This window comes from Ictidomys tridecemlineatus, chromosome 4 (genome assembly GCF_052094955.1).
Source record: "Ictidomys tridecemlineatus isolate mIctTri1 chromosome 4, mIctTri1.hap1, whole genome shotgun sequence".
Taxonomy (NCBI): Eukaryota; Metazoa; Chordata; class Mammalia; order Rodentia; family Sciuridae; genus Ictidomys; species Ictidomys tridecemlineatus.
Genome location: NC_135480.1, coordinates 24,336,136 through 24,356,407, shown reverse-complemented (window position 1 = coordinate 24,356,407; position 20,272 = coordinate 24,336,136). Strand labels below are relative to the sequence as shown.

Below are 20,272 nucleotides of genomic sequence, written 5' to 3'. Positions count from 1 at the left end.
AGAGAAGCGAGATATGGAAGAGGAAAGGAAGAAAAATTGGAAGGGGGGGCATAAGGCTGAGGCTGACTGAAACAGCAACAAAGGTATAATGTGGTGGGTGGCTATGTCCAGAGATCTCAGGACCATTTCCTCCTTGGTCACTATATTTTAATTTTAAAACTAATCTAATTACCCAAATATTCTTAAGCATATGACTGCATGGCTTTGGATTGATTATTTTGTATCTTCATCTAACTACATAAAATAAGATTTTTGTGTGTGTGTGTGTGGCAGTGGGGTGGGGGGTGGGGGGACACAATACACATGCCCAGTTTAGACATGGGACTTTTCTACCCACATCTTCTCTTGAGGATTGTTGGAACAACCTGCTTATATTAAGCTACATAAACAACCATAGATAACCAAGGAGATCATTATGTAGAGGCACTCCCTTAAGTTTATTTCAGAAGATCTTACTTCAATGACAGCAGGTATTTGAATTTCGGGGGTATTTGGAAGTTGGAGGTGCATCTTTGCTTCTTTGGTGGGACAGGCTCTGTGATTTTGGTCCACCATGTAATTACAGAGACATCTAGTGGTCAGGTCCAGGAGTACATCACCTAAAAAAACAGCAAAAGTGAACTTTTCTCCTAAACAGAAGGTCCTGTCCCTGAACCAGGAACAGTGGTGACCAGTGAGAAAAGTTGGGCTGAAATGGTCCATTGTGCTTAACTGGTAATAATTTCCTGGTTTGTAAATTTGGAAAACTTTGTAACAAATATAAGGGAGACGATAAATTATATAAAAAAGAAAATAACAAAGAAGATTAATTAGGTAACAGGCATGATTTCAGAGTTCCTGCTTTCCTACCTCACAAATTCTGTCATCATAGAAGTACTATATTTGGAAGTATAAACTCTAGCATAAGACTTTATTTATCATCAAAACCCTAGTTTCCCTGGAAGAAGTAATGCAATGTCTTGTATCAATCATTGACACTTTAGTATGAATCAGTTGGCAAAAATCTAGGAGGAGCAAAAGTAGTTGACCAGTCTAGGATGGAAGAATTAAAGTTATACTTTTCTGAGCCTGGCGGTGTACACATATACTGCCAGCTTCTCAGGTGGCTGAGGCAATAGGATCCGTTGTGACCAGGAATTTGGGGTCAGTAATTTACATTTATTGTATATTAACACAAATTTTCATATTTCTACTGTATAAACAGATTGTTCTCACCATCAATTCACATTAATTGTGTATTAACCCACTGCAATTGTATATTAATAGCACAGCAAGACTCCATCTCTTGGGAAAAAGAAGAAGAAAGAAAAGCAATACCTATCTGGATAGGAGAAGGGGTGCTGTTGTCATTGGATTACAATAACATCAGACATGACCTGATTTTAATTCATAAAAAGAATTGTCTTGTCGTACATACCAAAGTCCTAAAAAAGAGCTACTCTATCATTTTGAACGTGGAGAAACTGATGAAAAAGAAATAAAAACTAAGAAATGGAAGGAAATATACAATAAATGCACACACGCAGATGTACACACACACACACACACACACACAAGCATAAAGCTCCCTTGTAATCCTTTTGTAATACTAGCTTCATTGTCAATGTTGTGGAGGAGTTTTAAAATAAAATCAAAATCAAGGGGATGTCTGCAATGGGGAGGGGGGACATATTATAATGAGGTCCTAATATCTGCATAAACATAGAAAGTATGCTCTAGCTGGCAAGAAGTTCTGTGATGTTATGTGATATTCTGACATTTAAGATAAGTGATAATGGTGGGGTACTAATGGTGCTGCATAGAGAGGAAGGTTTGTGGGGAGGAAGGATTCTATAGAAGGTAACTGCATCTTCATCTCTCAAGGTCCCACTGAAATTTGGTATCTCTAAACCATGGCCCAATAACTCAGAGGAAAGAATTAAGAAATTTTCAGGGAATTCTAGAATATGGAACCTGAGAGTTTATGAAATTATTTAGTTCTGAAATTTTATGTCCTGGTATTGTTTGATCCTAATCAGTAGAAGTTTTAGCCTTTAAATTCTAGAGAAAAAGTACAACTACCAAAGAACAAGTCACACTTCTTCTACCCTCCATAATTTTTAGTCATACTCTGCCACTCTTGATTTCTCTGCAATTTTCATGATACGTTTTAATGAAAACCAGTGATTCTGAATGAAGGAAAATAACATGGATTCTAAATTAGGCTTCTATAGTTGTTATTTTCTTTTCTGAAAGTAGAACCTACTTACCCATATTCTACATTTCTAATAACCCTTTCAACTAAAAAAAAAAAAAAAAAAAGCATGTAAGATCCAAGTTTTATTCCAGCTACTGTATTTGGCAGATGGAGGATGTTTAACATACTTTCCCTGTATGTGTGGATCCAGGTTTTTCTTCATCAGAATCACTTAGATCTCCTTATTCAGATAATGAAGCATAGGCCTGCAACAATAGCAACTGTCATCTGGTCATCTGGGCTCTTCCTACATTCTAACGCTGTCTGCTCTTCACCAGGTCCCAGAGGCATCTGTGAGCACTTTAAAAACCAGAATGTAAGCCAGAGTATGGGGGTGCACTCCTGTAATCTCAGTGGCTCTAGAGGCTGAGACAGGAGGGTTTTTTTGTTTTGTTTTGTTTTTTGATTTTTGTTTTTGCAAGTTCAAAGCCAGTCTCAGCAATAGCGAGGTGCTGATCAACTCAGTGAGACCCTGTTTCTAAATAAAAAATAAAAAGGGCTGAGGATGTGGATCAGGGATTAAATGCCTCTGGGTTTAATCCCTGGTACAAAAAAATTTTAAAAAATGCTGCAGCATACTGTATAAACCTCTGTGTCTCTGGTTTCTTCTCACTTGAAACCTCCAGAATCTCCACCCTTGGCTGGGGCTGGAAGAGAAGAGGAAGTTAGGAAATCTTTTTAACAGACTTCCCAGATCAATTTTTTATTTTTTTTTCAAAGAAAGCAATAACATTTGAAGACTTTCTTCACTACCATCTATTTGTTTATCTGGGACAGCTTCTGCCTTTGAGTGTGATGATAATTGATTAAACCTTTGGTCAAGTCACTTTGCTTCCCTAATGCTCACTTTTGTATCTGCAAATTAATCTTCATAGTGTCCTTTAAGCCCCAGCTGATACAATGCACTGAGAAAGACTCAAATTCTACAGAGAAGAGTGCATTGCAATTCTGATACGACTAAGAATCTTCCTACCACCCGTGGCCTAGTAGTTCCTGCTGCATGAAGACTGGAAAGGAGAGCACCCTTCTCTTACAGCGTCAGCTTGGGGAGGAAAGACGGGAGGAAAGACTTCCTGCTCGGGAAGTACACAGGGAATTTCTCCCGTCAGTATCAAAAAGATGATGTGGGGCAGCTTGAAGTCTGCAGATCTGCTCAGCTGCGGCTCAGTGAGCAGCTGGTAATGCAGCATTCATATCATGCTGGCTCAGCTAAGAATACCCTTTCTATTCTTGCCTGCTTTTTGTTTTGTTTTGTTTTGTTTTCAGGCTGAGGTGTTAGGGAAAGAAGCAGTATCTGAATGCATTTCACAGTTACCCTGCATTTTATAAATCAGTGAATCCTCTCAGCCAACCTCAGCAATGGAGAGAGGTTGGCCCCATCTGCCAGAGAAGCAGCCAACATCTGAAAGACTGAGTGGAAATTAAAAGTCCACAAGGTCCCAGCTCCTGGATTTTCACTTAGACCTCTTTATTGACACTGCCCTATTGCAATCACAATCGTTAAAAGTAATAAAAAGGTTATGTGACTAAAGATAATGCTACAATTCTAAAAAGATATTATTGCACACAATGGGTTGTCCATGCAAGACAAAATTCCATATTAGAACAATATTAAAATGTTATTCTACTACTGGTTTATGGAGATACACTACTGTTACTATGTAAAGCATTAGCAATTAAAGAGAATTGACACATAGATATCCCAGAGTACAATTCTCTCATGCTTGGAGAAAAATTTTTAGACTCCATCAGGTCTCTTATTCCATTACTAAAGAGAAATAGTTGATCTATACTAATATAATAAGATATGGGTTTTTCAGGATGAATTTGCTGAATTTAATAGAGGTTAACACTCAAGTATCTTCCAAGAATCAAGCATTCAGTGGTTTATGTGTATTACTTATATATTATTTAAAATGGGTACATATTCCTGATAAATTTATGTCATAAGATAATATTTTATTCTTGTATATTTGCCTAAGAGCTACATGAATATTTGTCAATAAATACATTTCCATTCATAGCAGAATTATTATGTAGGTCACATTTTCCCAAATGAGTTTCATAGGGCACTATTAATTTGCTAAATGTTAACAGATGTTCCATGAAAACAACATTCCATTGTCAAATAAATTTGGGAAAACTGCCTTAAATCAAATTAAACATGATTGTTCAATACATGACTTCTTGAATTCTTCAAATATTAATTTTTATATATCTCTATAAAAGAAAAATAGCATGGGACATTTCCCAAAGATATGACATAAGACTTTTCTTCTCTGAATACAAATATATTTTGCTTTTTTGAAAATATGTTAGATACATTTTGTAGCAATTTGGTTAGATGGACAGACCCTTGAAAAGATGCCTGAAATTGCACCATGTTATTTATTCCTGTATCATTATTATTTGTTCAGTTTCTCTAGTTTTCCCATCATCTTGATAGACATTCAGAAATAAAATTGGAATTTCTGGGAAGGCTGAGGTGGAACAAGGAAGAAAACTGATGTCAAAGAGTCAAGAGTCCCAGAGTTTAGGCTGCACCCCTGAGAATCCATGCCAGACCTTGATATCTGCTGTGAAGGACAGCCAAAATTCTGAAGCAAACCTCAAGTAATGCTACTCATTTTTGAAAATAGTCCTCTGACGCCCAAACAATACCCACATCTTATCATGTTTGGTTCTTGTGCAACATGTCTCACTATCACACTGTCAGATCTTGTTCGTGAAGAGGTAGATCCATCCACAGAGAAGCTGTTTGAATAAACAAATTCTTGTTAAAATCCCAGAATGGCCATAACACCTATGAACTTGGTTAGAAAAAGCAGAGGATCTTTTACAGAAATGAGTCACTAGCTTCTGCTGCTTGATGTGCAGAAATTTTATGTGTCCATAATCATCATAGAGAGCCTATTTTACAACACTAGCTTCTACTTCTGAAGCTAAGCCAGATGAATTCAGGGCATAAAATTTGACTTCTCCAAATCATCTTTCCTTGTAGACCACTATATAGCTCCAAATGACTCATACCAATGTTTCCTATAAGCTGAATGGAAAACTATGCTCACCCTTCAAGACTCCCCGAAACTCATACCTTTAACCTTTGAAATGAGGTTTCAATGGCATCTAAGCAAGAAAAAGATACAATCACCAATACTTTTCGTGTGAAGGGCTTCAATTTGATAATCCAATAAATCCGATAAATCCCCAAATCTGATATGAACAGATGCAAGGAACCATGCCATCTGCAAGTCTTTTCAGTTAGTCTCTCCATTCTGACCTAAAATACTCAACCCATTTCCATTTTTTGACAGAAAAGACTTTGTAAGTAAATGCAACACACTAGCAAATAAAAGAATAACCTGGGCTTCTGAAAATAGATGTCATTAGAGATTGGATTTTGGGGGACCTAACAACAAACTCTCACCCCGACACTTTTTCAGCATCCTCAGTCAACTCACCTCTGCAGATGTAATAAAATTATTCAAAGGTCAATTACTGCAGAAAAGATGAGTTACAAACTAATTAGTTATACAGGCTAGTCTCTCTGAAATCTTGGTGTCCTTTACCTTTTCCAATATTATATCCAAAGTTTTACTATCTTCCTTCTCTATAACACAATTGCATAAGAACATGACCATGCAATTCAGGATCTGCACTCTGTACCCAGGATTTGATAGAGACTGAGGAGCAAAATAAGAAAGCACAGTTTGTGCCTCCTCAGAGCTTTTAAGCCATTTGTCAGTCACCTCTATGGCCCTTTTTTGACTTTTCTAACTCTTGATCCCTAGAAGGGTTTTGTCCTATGCAATGCCTGTTTGTTAAGATTATCCTCATCCATCCATTAATTGCATTTGCTTAATGACAAAATCCCCTGATTTTTGGTGCCAGAGCTTATGCTGGACCTGGGGATGAAAGAGCATTACAGTAGGATATACAGTACTGGTCTTGGAGGAGCTCACAACCTATAAGATATAATAGAGGAACTGGGTGAGAAAAGAAAAAAAGATTACATGCAGATAACATGTAGAAGGTGCTGTGCTTGAAGCTTAGATTCATTTTACCTTTTGATCTAAATAGCAATGTAACTTACTTATTAAACAATGAAACAGGTATGGAGAGTAGATCCATTATATTTCAGGCACCGACTAAACACCAGATGAAATGATCTCTGCTCCTATTGATCTTACCATCTAATAATGTAGACAGAGCAATACAAGACAATTAGCAGATACATAAAATACTACAAATTTTCAAAAGGAACCCAACAAAGAGCCGAGATGAAGGATAGATATGGTCTCCTTGCCAAGAAGGCGGCAACAATTTAGCAACAATTTTGCTAGGCTGTATGCACCAAAATACCATCTGCTTTAAATTTAACAAATGAAGTCCTCAGGTACAAAGTGTGAAGGAATTCTGAGGCCACAAAACTAGAGGTAAAATGATGTTATGTTGAATATCTGATTTAAAAACCCATTATCCAGGAGAAATAGAGAAAATAGAGTAGAGAGATTAGGCCACTGGCCTTAAATTATGTCAAAAGTCTGGGTATGAAAGCCATTCTTTTCAGCATAAAGGATCCTATGATGTGACTATGTCAGGTAGACCCTAAGTGCTTTTGAAACAGGACCTGTACCTTCTCAAGTCCTACCTCTAACAGTTATTAGCTATATTGGTTTTGACGATTTGCTTACACTCTCTAGGCCTCAGTTTCTTAATCTGTAAACTAGACATTATACTATACGAAGAATCAAGTAAGAGTTATTTGCATTCTCGTCATTACCATAGAATACATATTTAAAAGTAGAAGTAAATATGTGGCTCAGCAATTATCTGATTTCCAATTATAAATTTGAATATTTATTTTGAAGCTATTAAAACTGCATAAGTAATACTTAATTATTTGAAATGTATATGGTTCTTTAAGTGCTAAAAACATGAGATTTTAGAATCTCACGGAAGTTGGGAAATAATTTACCTTTATTTTTGTCCTTAAACTAAGTTCAGTGGGAGAATTTGGGAAACAGGCATACTGCCTCCTGAGAATATGTGTAAAACAACTTCTAAGAACAAGTTCATAGATAAAAGCACTGTAACTGACAAGATCCCAAGGTGATTATACCTATTGATGTGCTTGTGATGGCAGGGCAACCCTCAAAGAAAATAATAAAATTTAATTAAAATGAGCATCACAAAGTGGCACACAATAATATTGCAACACTGACATAAAAATATGATTAGTGGAAACATAAAATAGTATGCTTAGAATCACAAAAAAAATGAACTTTATTCATTACGGTCTCTGGTAAGAAAAAAAAACTGAACAATCCGTGTGTGTGTGTGTGTGTGTGTGTGTGTGTGTGCGCGCATCATACACATATTAGTGTATTTCATGTTATATAGCAACTTCACTTATAGGGGTGTGTGTGCATGAGTGTGCGTGCATGTGAATGTGTGTTTGCTAACATCCTCTAGGTGTACTTGAAGTTTTATCTTTCCTTTAAATCAGCTGGCTTGCTTAATAATCTTTTTTTTTCTCTAGGTTGCCCCTTTGCTAATTGGGCAAATGTGATAATTTGTAATGGGTCTCCAACTCATTAGTGTAATTTAGTCAGGTTCTACTGTGTTTCACCAGGCACACAAACCAGGCTGCTGCACACATCTGTTTTCAGAGCTCTATTTCATAAGCATCCACAATATTTCTGCTTTAAAATTGAGAAATGATTGCCCCTTAATCAGCTATTTGTTAAACGGGGATACATAAATATATGAGCTATCATCCATAAATAATTTTAGCATAGAAAATAACAAAAATTAACATTTGAATGGAACTTTAAAGTTTACATAGCTTTTTCTTGCATATCCATACAAAAGCCTGTGTATTACCTTGTGAAGAAAGGAATTGCCTATTTTTAAGGACTTACAAGACATTTTATAATATTTCCAAACACAGGTTTTTGACTTATTCAGACATGTTTTATGTTATCTTGGCCATTTATTTAACCTCTGAGTTTAAATCTGCCATGCTTCAAATTTTGTATTAATATCTACTTCATAGTTTTTCCAGGGGAAAGGATGAAGTTTTTGATAATGAATATAAAGTACAAGACACATGTTTTTCCTTGCTATCCTGATTCTGATGTGGCAGATAGGAATACATTTTTAAAAGTTGCCTACATCTAATGACAGAGAATTGAGTTAGTCTTCAAATATATAACTGGTGTTTGCAGACTGGGAAGACTTGGAGTTCATTATGCAAAGGCGGTATGCATTCCTCCCTTCCAGCAAGAAGGCAAGAAGCCACCTTTGGAAACAGAATGCATCTAATCTGGAGCTCTCAGCTACTTGACACTGAGCAAGCAGAACTGAGACCAGAGCCACGGATGAGATTTGAAGTGGTTCAAAAAGGGCCTGAGGTAGAGTTGGAGCTGGGGTAGCAAACTGAAAGTATAAGATGTCCTAACAGGTCAGTTGATCCTAGAGTAGTCTGAGTAAATGTCAGACAGGAGGTGTTGGTGCAGATATTGATATTTTTTGCACATTCTGTGGCTTCCACTTTGTAAGGGGGTTTAGGAAAAGATGGTGAAAACAGTTTTTTTTCATATTTGGCTGCTCAAATCACTGACCATCATGGGAAGTATTAGGAATAGGAAGAATCAACCTTTTATTTGTTTCTGAACATCATATGTCAGCTCTCACCAAAGAGGAGGGTCAAAGTGTTATTCAACAGAATCCTGACAAGTGATTGCTGCACTGGACTCACAGAGAGAGAGATCGCAAGGACCAAAAATCCCATCTGAGTCATTTCTTCTTGGGGGACAAAAAAAACTTCTTTGCCTCATCAAATATGTGGCCTGGTCAAAATTAGAGCTGATTAATTTTAAAATGTCTTTCCCCTCTTTTCCTGAATGCTTAGCTTAGTGCCAGACCTTAAATCTAGGGGGGAGGGGGGAAATCTAGGGAAAAAAATCACCCTATGAAACTACCCAGTAAATTTTCTAAATTTATTATTGTGGAACTGTCATCCTTCTAACTTGGGAGAAACAGAAGCTGGCATCCACTTGAAGCAGAAAAGGGGTCTCTCACTTTCCTTAGAACTCAAAACTGAATGCTTGAAAGTCAGAGAATAACCTTTCTATCTACTCTTCAAGGTTGAGTGAAGTGCCATTTCATTCTGAGCCATCAGTTCTTAGACACATTTACCTCTAGGACACATCATTAGAGATGTTGGGATCATCTGTTTCTTCAATAGACCATCAGGTCATGACACTTGTGCCCCTTCCAGAATATAGGAAAGGGGGCATGCTAGAAGCTGAAAGAGGAAGAGGAATGAAGGTCTCTAGAGAGATGAGTCTTTGCTTCTTTGCTTCCAAGGTCTGTTTCAACAATAATTGGTAGAAGAGAAAAGAAATCCAGAAAAAAAAATATTTTAGAAAAATAGACATAGCAATGCAGAAGACAATTTTACCTGTGAAATCATAGAAAAATGTAAAAAGTAACAGAGGAAAAATAGAGAATACAATGAATGACTTTAAATCTTAGGCAGGTTGAAGTTTCAAACTGGACGAATCAGAGCACCTGGGCTCTGTAGACAGATGCAAACAAGCCGATGTTCTGCACTGCTAGTAGTGATGCAGTACCTTGAGCAAATCACAAGTCACGTGCAGTTCAGTTTCCTCATCTGTATCCTAAGAAAATGACACCTGCTCTATACATATGTGACATGCTTTTTGTGTGTGTGTGTGGTGCTGAGGATTGAACCCAGGGCCTTGTTCATGCAAGGCAAGCACTCTACCAACTGAGCTATATTTCCAGCCCCACATCTGTGACATTCTGATCTCCTCATTTGGAATATCAGAGCACAATACACATGCTTATTTAAAATTTTTTTTCCAAGACACTCTACAAGACCCCAACCCATATCTTCATTTTTACCTTTCATCTATTTTTTGATGTATTTCATTCTTCTATTCACACTGATATGTGCATATTTCAGATTTTGTTTCCTTGTTAGAAATATTATTGCTTTGAATATTATATATTTAGGACCAACTCCAAGTTGTCCTGCCTTCCTTAAACTTCCAACTCTACACTTGGCATGATAACTTCCTTCTCTGGATTTCCTGTATGGACTCCATTCTGGTTTGGTCTGAAAAATCCTGGGCTGCCTCAGTTGGTAAGCAAGTTAATTTTTCCTTATCAATATAATGCCAACAATAATGCATTAATGTATTTGAGGGGGAAATAATATGGCTTATATATTTGTGTTCTATACCATAACTGTAGCATAATTTTGAACCCACAATGTTTTTTTATAATCACACATTGAATAAATGCACCTATGAAATGATCACAGAAAAAAAAAAAGATGTACAATTCGCCACCAGAACATTCATTGAGAATGCTGATTTACTTATACAAAAATGATCTTGACCTGGATCTGTAGCACAGTTCTGAGATTCAGGGCTAGGAATGGAGTTTGTGTTTGTTTAGTTTAAAATACATGATGCCAATCAAGTGAGTCTTGGAAGAAAGGTACGTACCACAGAGAAAGAACAGAAATCTATGTAAACAAAGCTTGGGGGAGAAATGCAGTCATGCCTACAGTGATGGAAGAAATGGAAATCAAACTTGAAGTAGCAAAGACACATCCAGGAGATTCATGAAGTAAGGCAGAAAGGGTCAAGGAAAAAAAGATTATAGGAGTGAGTGTCAACCAGAGGAAAGCACAGGAAAGAACTCAGCCATTCCTGAAATGGATAGCCCCTCCCTCATAAAAGTGTTGGCAGCCAGCAGCACACTCAAAATTTTAAAACTTTATTTTTGTATATGCTCTTATCTTATGCACTAGAATCAGAACAGGCTGATGGATAGGCTGATTGATAAGATGCCTCATGCTTAATAATATTACAGGTCCCTTGGTAAATGAAATATCCTGACCAAAAGTCACATGTGACTTTTCTTTCGATGAAAGTTGAGTATTTTCCTGTGTGTGTGTGTGTATGTATATATATATATATATATATTCAGAATGTTCATTATCACTATGCACAACAAACATCTCCAACAGTCAAAAGTTAGCAAACTTGTCTACTGTGTAACTAATCATTTGCTTTTTTTTTTTTTTTTTTTTTAGGTTTTCAGGAAAGAGTTTGCCTTTATTAGAAAGAGTGATCCAAAATGTCTGCTGTTCACACAACTATTTTTTTTACCTTGTTATTCAAACATTTTCTCAATAAATGTAGAAAAATCTTTCTTATTAAGACACTACTATATCAAGTACCTATTAGGTTATACGTATGGTATGTGTGGTCACAGGTTTAAATTCCAAACATATTGTTGAAAACTACTCTCTACACCTTTGTGTTTACTGGGTCCTTGTTCCTGTAACTTGTCACCTAAAACTGAAGTATACAAGTAAAAAAAACAAAGATTTGAAATCCCTCATCATTGAATAGTTTACCAACAAATATTTAAAATGCTCTATTGGTTGCACCCTCACTACCACATACACACAAAGAAAAGCTAAAGTATCCATAAGAGTAAAAATATAAATGAGTGTCGATGGATATACAAAAGCTAGATAACTTTTTCAGGGATGAGGAAAAGGGTAACATTAAATTTTTCTTTGACAGTATTAAGGCAAAGGGAGATTGACAGATCTTCTTTTTATCAAGAAAGCTTTCAATGTGACCTTTTCTCCTGTTTGTGACAAAGCAATGAGTTACATTTCCAGACTCCCAACATTTTAGGCCCTGATTTTAGAAAGCATGCCTCAGCTCATGAAATTCTGAACCAGTTCTCTTTCTCAGTCTCCTTGCATGCTCTGCACCAAATCACGCTTTTTCAATCAACATATTCCCCACTGACATCAATATTGTTAGAAGATAATTTTCTTCCTCTCTTTCATATTTTTATGACTGGACAGATAAAAACATTCACTTTTCTGTTCATTCATGTGATAGAACAATGTTTATCACCTCCAAAGGATAAGGACATTAACTGAGATTATGGTTATTATCATAATTAATATTACTAATCATTACAAATAAACATAATTTTTATTATAATGAGGTAACTTTTATTGCACACTAGCATTATAACCTCTATTGTAAGTATTTTGTGAGTGTTCTTTTTCTTAATCTTTTAACAACAATCCTGTAAGGTAAGATATGAAAATAGCAGTATAAAATTAACTGGCCCAAGTTATATACCAAAAGAATAGAGATGCATATTAAGGGTTACTACCCATAAAGTACATTCTACAAATGCTCCCCACTGCCACCTGCTAATTAGTGTTACAAAGATCTTTATGTCCTTACTTTGTTCTGAGCCTTGTAACTGCAGTAGAATATCCTCCTTGGCATCAAACATTTCAATAAGATTTTGCTAATCATCAAATTGAAATAGAGACCTGCCCAAGCTATGGATTCTGCTAAAGACCATACAAATGCGGCATTGATGATGTACTAGATTAGTGACCAGTTGATTCAGGGAGGAACACTTCACAGACCCCTTGGGGACACTATGTTTGCACATCTCCCCTGATAAAGTGGGGTCTCTTATGACAACAAGATTATTTGATTGGCATTTAGAGAAGGCTTGCTCAGGACTGTGTACATTTAGGAACCTGTGTGAAGAAACATTGGGTTTTCTACCTAAAAAAAGAAAAAAAAAAACGGAAGAAGGAAAGAAACAATAGTATAAAAGAATAGACTTGAGCTTTAGTGTGAGCCAGAATTTGTGGCAAAGAAATAAATCTCTTTTTTTGGCCTCATTTATAATATGGAAACAATAATTCACCTTACTAATTTTTTATGAGTAATAAAAGTAAATAACCTAAGCTACCTAGCACAGTGTCTAGCATATATATTTGTTGACTAAGATAATTATGATTTATTACATTATCTCCATGTATGATAGCAATTTAATCTATAGGATGATACAAAGAGAATTTCCTTAATTCCATGCAGAACCTTCAACCACAAATTCTGATGCTCAAGTCTATGGTAGAACCAATGGACTTGTTCTTGTTATTTTGGTTAATGGACATCTTTCTTCCCTTTCTTACTATCCTGGGATTGGATTTTATAGAATGGGGCTTTAAAATTCATTGAGTGTGAATCTGGTCTTCCTTCCCAGCCAGTCATGAAGTAGACTTCATCCATTCATTATAAAGATAGGAAGAATCCACAATCTGAAGGACACAATCCTGCTCCTGCTCCCTTCATGCACAGGGAAAGGCTGACTCTGCAGAACAGAAATACCTGGGTCAAGTGGTACCAGCCGTGCAGAGTTAGCAGAGCAGAATTGGCCTCATCACCGACAGCTCAGCTCAGCTACATTAATAGGAACAAGGCTTTTTACATCTTTTGCAATATGTTCTTGAACTAAATAAAGGTCACACACATGACACAGCCCCCACATGGGTCAGATTCTGGCTGAGGATTCTTAATTCTGTATAACCATCACGTCAAAATTCCAGGGGGGGGGGCAGCCATGGAGACTGCAGAATTCCAGTCCAAATTTCAGAAATTGTGGCAAAGAGACATGAGCAGAAAGAATCTTTCTATACTTCCCACAGCAATGTCACAGCATCTGTACCTGGTAGATGTTTAATAAATAGGCATCCTTCATTGTCTGTGTACAAAGCGAGATGTTAGATAAAGAGCAATGTTAACACCACTTGCTGACATTTGAATTGTGTTTCTGCAACCACATATGGATGGATGCACATTATTCTCGTTACTTATATTCAGTATCATTTAGCAAGTTGTAAGCATAAGTACAGTGACATCTGGAAAGCCTGCTTAGGCTGCTCTGAGAAAGGGTCTGATAAAACCCAGTTACACAAAAAGAGTTAACTCATAGAACCAGAGCTTTCTGTCTCCAGTTTAATTAGCTCTCAGATTATGCTTGGGGATTTTGCCTACCTGCATAAAGATATAAATACACTGAGTTACATAGGTCTTTCTAATTATGAAACCAGATTAAGAGGGGTGAAAGAGTAGACATGGACTACCTATAGAGTTCCAATGGTACGCGAAGGATTTTTACCAGATTATGCACAATCTTTTATTAACTCATCACAGAAGCTCTTATGAGTGACTGCTGCTGTTTTACAGATTAGATTACTGAGACTCCAAGAGATTATCTGGTTCCAAGTACGTCCACCTCCAAAACCAGTGTTCCCTACCACATTCTCCACATTCTCCTGCTATCACTATCTTCAATTCACCCTACTAACTCTGGTCTGTTTCCTGAATGCATCTCAGAATAATAGTCATTACAACTTGTGTCATTATTATGCAATTTCCAACTTTAACTTAAATTCTAATCAACAGCTTCATTGTGGACTAAAGTTTTTGTATTTCATAGAAAAAGACAGGTGAGAGGCAGGTTTCTTATTTTTTCCCAGTCCTTTCTACACTGCCAGTGACAATGGATTCAAGTCATTACACATGTTTCATGCCTCAAGAATCTAAAGTTATACCTCGTAGAGACTGGCCGATTACTTACATATGCACACTTCCCCATATGATCATATACTTTATATAAACATGCATATACACAGCTTACTAAGAATGCATCACAGAAATTACTGAGAAGGGGCATAGTCAATACACTTGGGAAAACAGCCAAACTCCCACAATAAAAATACTCATCACTGATCATGAAGAAAAGACCAAGCCTTTTTAATGAATTTAATTTGAAGTCATATCAGAGAAATCACTTTATATTGTATTGAAGTATACATGAAGTCAGCATTACTATAACACTTTACATTCCTACAGCAGTGTATAATTACTGATCATTTCATTCTACAACATTTTTTCATAACCTTCATGACAACATTATGAGTTAAGAATGTTTACTTCCAAAGTATATTGGAGAAAGTCAGGGTTCAGAGTCTTTAAGTGACTTGATAATCTCTAAGTAGCACTATCAGTACTTGACTGACATTTGGTTCTCAATCTAGTTTTCCTTCTCCGGATTATGACCCAACCTCCACCATTCTCCCACCTTTGCTGTGACAGCTTAGTGGTCCCAAATTGCATTGCACATGATTGAATGAGTTGAATTCGTCTATTGCAAAGCCCTGCCCTATTCATACATAAACTAATCATCCTTTCTTTTGTGACTTATTGGAGGAACCCAAGAATTTGTTTTAAGTGACAGAGACCAACACCAAGACCACACAAAGCATCTGTCCTCAGAGTGCATATTTCCTTCATCCCTAGTATATGCATTTTCTGCTGTAGACAGTTTATTTCAGCCTGTTAATCCTCACCCCAATGCCAGCACTAGCTCAACTCTTCATGGAGCTAATACACACCACTAGGCTGTTGAAATGACTCAGCAATCAAAACTTCAAGTTAAGTCCACCTGGTTCTCACCTACCTCCAGGGCCAGAGCTCCCAGAGCCCCTTTCTGTTCTTAAACTTACTAAGCAACCTTTTTGGCTTCTTTTAAAGGTTCTCAGTAGCTGACTTTCCAGCTGTCAGCCCTGTTTGTTACAGAGGAAAAGAGCTATTCATGTGTTAAGTGCCCTGGGTCTTAAAAACATAGAAACACACTGGAGAATGTTGGGCCTGGTTGCTTGACTTGAGCACAAACCCAGAGAAAGGCTTGCCAACTGACTGGAACTAAATAGAGAAGAAATTGGAATTTCCTTTATTCTCCACAATAAACTCAAAGCAACCTTGTACCAATTTATTCCTTTAAAAATATAACCTGGCATGTATTTGTTCTGGGGAACTTCAACTTCTTCATCAGCACATCTAACATGTCGTCCCAACTAAAGGGAAGTTCTCTACTACCACTTGGACCTTTCTTTGCTGAATTTCTTTTAAGCAAGAAAACCAACCCATTGAACTTCAAAACACTCTTCACCACCAAACAGAACTCAAAAAAGACAAAAGAAAGATAGCCATGGATCTGGGACCAGGTCTGATCAAAAGCTATTTACCATTGCTCTGAACTGAGCTGTAAATAAAGATGCAAAGTTACAGTTGTGCAAACACCATCAGAAACCTTGAGATACAGGGGAGTTGCTTTGCACATTGCATGAACTATAATCAGAAAATCCCAACTTGGCTTGTACTCCGATTCTATTATTAGCCTGAAATAAGTGATAAAGAGTTGCTGTTGCTAGAAGATTCACTCATTACAATTATTAAATCTCAAATACACAAAAGCCAATGTTATCTCTCTTTTTTTTTGAGATGGTGTTGAGAATAATCTTTGCAATTAATTTTTGCCAACACCACAAGTCTAAATATACTCCTACTGGGTGAGAATGTGAAGGGGTGTGGAGGGGGGGAACAGTCAAAATTCAATAGCCTCAATGAAAAGAGGTACTAATTTGCCAACTTCCAGAATGGCATTTTCAAAGGGCTTCTTTTTATTCAGAGCAGATCTGAGACAAAATAGATGACCTAAAATACTGTCCTCTACGTGGGGCTAGTTATCAAAAACTGCAGGAAAAAAATGAATAGCTGACCAGTTTAAGGAATGACAATTGCCCCCCAGCATCTGGGGGTTTCAGATACCGTGACATGACCCATCAGCACATGAAGCATTAGGGGCTTTTCTCTCCTTATACAGTAAACTTTGTTTCCTATTTATGTAATTACCATCACCTTCTGGCTTCATGTATCCACGACTGTTTTCTCCACAAAGAAAATCGTAATTTATTTGTGTTTTCTTTTATGTTCAATCTACTTAAAAGTGAAATAAGCAAATAAACAAAATTCCTCTTTTCTTGATAAGAGAAATGTAAATAGGATTTATGAGAAATAACCCAGAAATACTTCATAAGACCTCAGAGAGAGTCCCAACTCCCCCCATATATATATATATATATTTTTTTTTTGGTTAGTTAAATCAGGAGAACTGTAGGGAGTAAGAGTCAGTCATAGGGCTGAGTTAGGGGTGGGATGTCTTTTTAGCAGTTGTCTTTCGTTAGTTGTTTTCCTAATATCATTAGACAAAGATCATTAGATTAAAGGAAGGATAGCCCATGTTAATTCCAGAGTATAATCTCATCTAAGTTGTTTCTCCTTTTTTTTTTTTTCTTGTTTTGATAATTCCCTTGTAGGGGAAAAAACAAAAAAGAAATATCAGTGTTTTGAGAATGATATCTGTCATCTCTCAACTTGGATGATCTCATAAATCTTTAAAGCATTCAATCATCTCTGAATAAATTTCTCATATTGCAATTTTCACCTTCTTCCTATCTAAATATAGACGTCAACACTTGGAAAGAATCACCTAGGAATGCCCTCCTCTACCTAGTTAACATACCTGTCATCGCCACCATGAATATGTTCACAAGAACAGTTGGAGTGGGCTATCATTCCATGAAATATCGCCATTTCTCTTAGGACAAACCATATTCATATGCCCTGACTGAGGAAGACTAAGGTTCCATTGCTTCCACTTGGGGTTTGAGCATTTTAGAAACCTATTTATAAGTTATTCTCACTTCTTGGGAGAAGCTAAGTGATTCCAATGCAGAGATAAGGAAAGGGGGAAAAAAAAACCCACACAGACACAAGAACACAGATGTTATCACAATGAAATGGTACTTTGCTTTAATTAAATAATCTCAGAATCACGACAGGCAAAACATTATCTGCATTTCAACTTGAAGGAAATGGGAAAAGAATGAAGTCCTGGCTAACCACCAGGAAACACCAAAGAGACCGAGTTAGGCAAGCCGTTTGACTAAAGTCACCTGAATTTCTGATACCACTTGCTTTTACAGCCCAGAATAGACAATTAAGAACAATTTGCAACCACACTTCCTTCTCTAGGGACAGCGTACGTAGGGTGCGAGGATGTTCCAAATCGACAGACACTAGTTTTAATCAAGGGACACTGCATTCAGAAAGGTTAATGAGATGCAATAGCAAGAGAATCAGTGCAAAAAAAAGTGAGGTTCAAAATACTAAACAATTTCCACTTTGTTCTCATTTGCTCCAATTAAGATCTGTTGAAGCCGCTTTTCTGTATTCTACACATTCACTACTCTCCAGAGCAGATAAAACTATTCAAGGAAAAAAAAAAGGAGCCACAGGGGGTGTACTATTAAGTTATCATAAAAGTCCGGATAACACCCCCACACCCCACCCCCACAGGATTTCTGAGCACTCACTTTTGCTTCTACCTCCGAGGCTCTGCCAGCAGCTCTTTTGATTGATTTTTTCCCCCTCAAATTTAGAGATTTATTTCAAGGAAGAAGAAGGTTGGACTAATTATTTTCCCCCAGATTTTATACATCCAGAATTTACTGTGAAAATGTCCGATAAAGGAGAGAGGGATAAACATGGGAAAAGGTGTGGGGGGGGGAGGGAGGGAGTCATACAAATGGAAATAATCTCCTTGGCATGAGAATAAGCCCAAAATGCCACACACTGAGTTCTTCTGAGCATTGCAATCTCTAGAAATGCACTTAAAAACTGCATAGGGGTTTCCAAAAACAAACAGGAAAGCACAAACACCACAGAAAAGAAGGACTAAGATCTAAAGAGTCTCGTGACTTACCTTCTTGATGAATCCTCAAAGTTCACCCAGGAAAATTTAAAATCCTCTAGCTTGTCGTGCGCTACTCTATTTTCTTTTCCTCCTCCTCCTCCTCCTCCTCTTCTTTTTTTTTTAAGTCACATAGGAGAAAAATAATCAGTTTTCAAAGATTCCATTTATCTGATCTTCCAGCACCAGCAAAAAACGTGTCCAAGAGACTCCGCCAAAAAGTAAGCCAAAAACTCATCAAAGGCAAAAAGAGAAGGGGGAGTGAGGAAGGGAGGGGTGGTGAAGGTGGGGGGGGGGGGGCTACAACTGAGAGCCCAAGTGCCCCGAGATTATTTTCACGCTGTTGAAATCTCCTACTGCACGATATACCTGCTTTGGTTGTCACGCAAACACACACACACACATACACACACACACACACACACACACACCACGGACACTCACATATTCTCTTTCACGCAAAAGCAGGCACCCACACTCACAAGCACATACACACACACACACATATACACACACACACTCAAACAAGCCAGTGTAATGAAAACTGTCAGTAGTAACCTCCAAGAGCTGCTGTGTGCTGCAGATGGTGTGGCTCGCTGTTACCTTCCCAGGTCTGTGGAGGATCAAAAGAACATCCAGATTCAAGGGGGGGCCAGGACTAGATGGATTCCGGATCCCTCTCCCCCCAGCAGATGCATCAAGCCAGGAGCGGGTCAATCAGCAGAGGTGTCTGCTTGCAGGGTGCCCCGGATTATGGCAAGGTTATTAATCTTGATGTGCTGCATCCCCCACCCCCAACATTCGGCAGCCTGCATTGAGATGATTGCCAGAGCTGTGTCGGTCCCTGTTCTACTGCATTTTGCTCAGCCCTCTGATGCTGCAAGTGAGACACAGTGGAGGCAAGAATACTAATAAGGTGGTTAGCTACAGTTTCTTCAAGGCAGTCGGCATGCAGTACAGTAAATGTGTACTTCTCGGTGCTCTGTGTGTGTGCCTGCGTGTCTGTAGGGAGGGCAGTGAATCCATCTCCGGCCAGAAGGCGAGATGGTTTGCATGCTGCCCGGGAGGACTATATTGTCGGAATCATTGCTGTCCTGCCACGGCGTTGGTTGTCTATGACAGTATTTTGCTTGAGATAAAGGAGGGGGCTTAAAGGGTTAGAAGCCTAGAGCTGGCATTTGAAAGAAAGAGAAGGGGGAAAAAATGTCCAGGGAGACAAATTAGCTTTATAAATAGGCTCCAAGGAGACCAAGGCAAATTTTTAACATGCTGCTGCCCTGGCTGTTAAATGGAAATACAAAGCAATTTCAAAAACCAGCCCCAGCCTATAAATCTTAGAGTTGGCAACAAGTATCTGAATTTGACTGATGGGACTGTGGATAAATGGATTCCTGGTAATATAAAAAGTTTGCTCATGCATTCTGCTTCATAACCATGGACCCCATGTGTGCAGAGATCTGCGTATAGTTCATTCATTTTTTATATGGATTTAGACTGTAC

The 20,272-nt window shown here is 37.6% G+C and overlaps 1 protein-coding gene across 6 annotated transcripts in view; it reads right to left on the bottom strand.

The window, feature by feature from the left end:
• The window catches only part of Lrrc4c (leucine rich repeat containing 4C), a 1,114,683-nt gene extending 1,094,912 nt beyond the window's left edge, over window positions 1-19,771 (bottom strand). For 4 of the 6 annotated variants that reach the window (XM_078046210.1, XM_078046209.1, XM_078046213.1 and 1 more), the window contains exon 1: window positions 18,785-19,770. The gene's annotated coding sequence lies outside the window, so the exon portion shown is untranslated. Of the gene's footprint in view, window positions 1-18,784 lie in introns of all 6 variants that reach the window. The other 2 variants (XM_078046211.1, XM_040284480.2) reach the window with 2 other exon arrangements.
• Between the last annotated feature and the right edge of the window lie 501 nt (window positions 19,772-20,272).